We start from the raw sequence: 4,982 nt of genomic DNA on the forward strand, positions 1-4,982 counted from the left end.
GGGGCTGGGGCTGGGGCGAGGGGTGGGGAGGCATAGGTGGGGTGGGGAATGGGCTGGAGTTGAGGCTGGGCTCTGTCCCTGTGAGTAGGGTAGGGGGTTGTTGTGTACTTGGCAACCAACCATTTGCCCTAGCAATGGAGGACCCTCCCGGAGTTGGAGATGTGAGTAGACAGCTGACAGCATTAGTTAGCTGGGGAGGGGACATCAGAAGTCATCCTCCTGTTCAGCCCTCACTGAGCTGGAGCTCTGAGAAGAGGACAGAATGAAACAGCTGCTCAGTCAGGGCTCCAGCTGCCCAAAGAGGGAACAGGGATGGAGAGCTCCCTGGAAGAACTGGCAAGTGACTTCCTCCTGGGGACTCTCAGAGCATGCTCTGGGGAAAGGGTGCCTGCCTCCCAGAGCTCCCCAACCTGGCTAGGGCCCTGAGAGGCACGGTTCTTACACTGACCTCCAGAACAGATTTTCTTTTAATTAAAAAACATTTATTAGTGAAAACCTGACTAGGATCTCAAAACCGTATTTTTATTGTATTTTTCTCATAGAAATGTCTGTCATGCTAGCAGGGTTCTCATCTGTTTCCAGATAGCAAATGCACACCAGCATTTGTGTAATATGTATGTTTGTGCACACACACACACACACACACACACACCGGTCTGCATTTTTAAAAAGTTTTTATTATTTTATGTGTGTGAGTGTTTTTGCCCAAATGTATGTCTGTGTGCACATGTGTTCCTGGTGACCTCTGAGGCCAGGAGGCCTTTGGTTCCTCTAGATTTGGAGTTACAGATGCTTGAAGCTGCTATGTGGGTGCTGGGAACTGAACCTGGGTCCTTTGTGAGAACAACAAGCACTCTTAACTGTTGAGACATCTCGCCAGACCCTGATTTTATGTATATGTATATGTATATGTATGTGTGCTGTGTGTATGTATATATGTATATGTGTATGTATATATATGTGTATGTGTGTATGTATATATGTGTGTAAATGTGTATGTGTGTATATGTATAAGTGTGTATATGTGTGTATGTATATGTATGTGTATATGTACATGTGTATATGTGTGTACGTGTATGTATGTGTATATATGTGTATGTATGTGTATATATGTGTGTGTATTTTTTCTTATATTATTTCTTATATCCAACCAAGTCCAGTTAGTGTCTGACTGACAGTCTCGCTGCCCCTTTCCCCTCTAGCCTTCTTTCTCTCTCACCTAGTCTCCTTCCAGGGTGGGCAATTGTCCTGAAATGGGGACATGGTTCAGTGGTGAAGAGCACCTTTGCTCTCTTATAGCACCTATAAGCTTAGATTTTTCAAAACCTACTTTAATTAGGGTTCTCAAACGCTTCAAGCTCCCTTCTAGCCTACCAGCCAGAGGAAGCTTAATAGGACAAGGGGGACATGGACCTGTTCTTTGGGGCAATTTCAATCTTTATTGTCAGGATATCAGCAGTCCAATCCAAAACATCAAACACGAATCAGTAGCAGGCAGTTCGACCCAGAAGAAACTGAGAGGCCCTGCTGAATCTGCACAGGCCTTCAAAAACGGCAAGAAGCAGCCAGAATACCACAAAAAGTTCTTTGGTGCTTTTCTCTCTACAAAGTCACAAAGATCAGTGAAGACCAGCAAAGCGTTGCAAGGTGAACCAATGCGAGAGCGTTGTTCAGTCTGCTGGGTTCTCCTTATACCCTTTCCAAACATCATGCATTCTATCAAGTGTCTGCCTCAGCAAAACATGCTTTCCTAAGAGAGCACTCAAAAAAAAAAAAAAAAAAAAAAAAAGCACCAGAGCTGGAGAGATGGCTCAGAGGTTAAGAGCACTGACTGCTCTTCCAGCGGTCCCAAGTTCAACTCCCAGCAACCACATGGTGACTCACAACCATCTGTAATGAGATATAGTCCCCCCTTCTGGTGTACAGGTAGTACAGGTATACATGCAGGCAGAATATTATATACATAATAAATGTTTTTTAAAGGGAGGGGAGAGATGGCTCAGAGGTTAAGAGCACTGACTGCTCTTCCAGAGGTCCTGAGTTCAATTCTCAGCAACCACANAGTGACTCACAACCATCTGTAATGGGATCCAATGCCCTCTTCTGGTGTGTTTGAAGACCGCTACAGTGTACTCATATGCATAAAATAAATATTATTTTTTAAAAAAACACACCATATGACACAACTGAATCTCCAAAGAAACCCAAAATTTTTACTTCAAGCACTCAGTTTGGCTCCCACCTGCACAGTGATCCACAACCACCCATAACTCCAGTTCAAGGGTATCCAACACCTTCTGGCTTCCAGGGACGCCAGGCATGGATGTGATGCACATTCATACATACAGGCAAAAATATTCATATAAGCAGTATGTGGTGGCATATGGCTTTAATTCTGGCATTCGGGAGGCAGAGACAGACAGGTCTCTGCATTCAAGGCCAGCCTTGTCTACATAGTGAGTTCCAGAACAGTCTGGGCTACATGGATAAACCCTGTCTCAATAAACTAAAAAGCAAATGAAACAAACAAAAAACAAAAACCCACAAACAAATGCAACAACAGCACATAAGATAAAGTAATAAATCTGGAATGAGCCACGGGTCACCGCAGCTACTCCATACTTGGCCTGGGATTGGTAGGAGGCTGAGAGAGTGAGGGGTGGGTGGATTAGTGAGCTCTGGGTCTCTTCCTTGTCAACTGGTTTCTTCCATATTCTAATTGGCCTCTGCCAAGGTTCTCCCAGGCCTTACACTCTGCCCCACTCTCCTGCCTCACCAAGATAGCAGGTCAAGAGAGAACTTTGGCCTTTATTAATGAACTAACCACTGATGGTCCAACCTCAAACCCTACTTCTAGGGAACACTTGACCTTCTGGTTACTTAAACACTGAGTTTTAGTTACCGTCTTCACTTCCCACCTTCCCCTACCCCAAATACCATTATTATTAAATTAAAAAAAATGATTTGCATGTATGTTTGCCTGTGCACGCTCTTTGTGTATGTATCAGCTGAGGACACAGAAATATCAGACCCTCTGGAGCTAAAGCTGCAGGTGGTTGGGAAGCCGTGCTGGGAACTGAGCCTCCGCACAGTCGGTAAGCCCTCCTAACTGTGGAGCCACCTCCCCTCCCCCGCGCCGCCCCCACCCCCTGTATATTTTGAAACGTGGCCGGTCACTAAACTTGGAGGTCACTGTTTGGACTAGGTTGTCCAGCCGGCAGCTCCCATGGGTCCTCCTGCCTCTGCCCCCCCAGTGCACCACCACACTAGGTCCTGAGGATCCTAATTCAGGCCCTGAAGCTCGGCAAGTATTTTACCCACCGAGCCAGCTGCCTGGCCCTGTTCATCTGCTTCTGCATTGAGGGGCATTTGGGCTGTTTGCAGAGCAATCCCTCTGAGCGCGTGTTCCTACTCCGCCTTCCATAAGGTAGTGTGACCTGGCCTCTTTCCTGTCCCTGTCTGTCCCCTCCCAACCCTGTAATATCTCTTGGAAGGCAGACAGAGGGAGGCAGAAGGCAGCCATCTTGGACAGAGAGGGTGAGGAAGAAGAACTTAGGTCATTAAAAAAAAAATGGGGATGTGGAGAGATGGCTCAGTGGTTTAAAAGTACTGGTGGCTCTTATACAGGATCTGGGTTCGATTCCCAGCATCCCCACAGCAGCTCACACCTTTCTATAACTCTAGTTCCAGAGGTTCTGAAGCTCTCACACAGACATACATGCAGGCAACTGTCCTCAGACACACCAGAAGAGAGATCAGATCTCATTACAGATGGTTGTGAACCACCATGTGGTTGCTGGGATTTGAACTCAGGACCTCTGGAAGAGTAGTCAGTGCTCTTAACAGCTGAGCCATCTCTCTAGCCCTAAAGATTTTTTTTTCTTCTTTCTCCAAAGGTGGCTTATTTTGAAGGGAGAAGCTCCAATCAGGCCTGGTAGAGGCTGCAGCTCATGAACAAATGGCCCTCATCAGGAACAGGACCGAGAGCCTTCCCAGCGCTGGCTGGAACGACGCAGAACTCGGGCGTGTGTTTTGTCTTTCCCAGAACGCACTCTTTCTGGAAGCAGAGGCCAGGGAGGGTGGGACAGAGCTCAGAGCATGAAATTACATTACTGGAAATGGCTGGGGGTTGGGTTGGGGCCTGGAGAGGGGCTGTGTAGCAAGGAGGCCAGCCTGCTGCACTGGGGACACACGGCATTGTAGGACCCCAGCACTGAGACGTAGAGCAAGAGGAAAGCTGCCTCTGGCTTCGTCGGATGCATCAAACTGACATGCTTTTTAAGAACACCTACTAGACCCCAAACAGCAGCGGCAGCAGGAACCACCAGAGCCAGGTCAGAGGCTGCAGAGCTGTGACCTTACTGTCCATGACTACATGCTTGGTTAAGTCACTTGGGTCCCGTCGCTCTGTTGCTTCAGAACCGTGATGACCCTTGAGATAGTTATCTCTGATTTCTCCATTCAGCACCACAGGAATGACTCTGTGAACACTCACTTGGGCCTCACCTCTCTCACGCTCTCTTCACTCCCAGCACTCCAGCGAGCCATTGCTGCCCACTGCCAGGAAACCGGACCTCCATTGCAGCTACTCAGGCACGCACGCAAGACACGACGCATGCAAGCAGGCTCTCCTTTCTCTCTTTGCAGGTAACCAGCCTGTAAACATTTGCTTCAGCATGGTTGCCATCAAGTTCCCCCTGACTCTCTTGAGATTTTTTTGGTGTGTGTCTGTGTGTGTCTGTGTATGCACATTTGCACACATGCTTAAAAAACGCCCATGGAATCTTCGGGAGGTGGGGCCTGCTTGGAGAAAGACAGACCTCAAGTGACAGCATCAGATGTGCCTGAAACCCTGAGCTAAACCGACCTTCCCTCTTTGTAAGCTAATGTCCTCAGCTATTTGTCACAGTGATGGAAATTAACAAGTGTGGTGGAGAGGCTATTCTAAAGTGCTGTGTGGAAGAGGGGGGTAGGGGGTTGGG

The sequence above is a fragment of the Mus pahari genome, chromosome 3, assembly GCF_900095145.1.
Source record: "Mus pahari chromosome 3, PAHARI_EIJ_v1.1, whole genome shotgun sequence".
Classification (NCBI taxonomy): domain Eukaryota; kingdom Metazoa; phylum Chordata; class Mammalia; order Rodentia; family Muridae; genus Mus; species Mus pahari.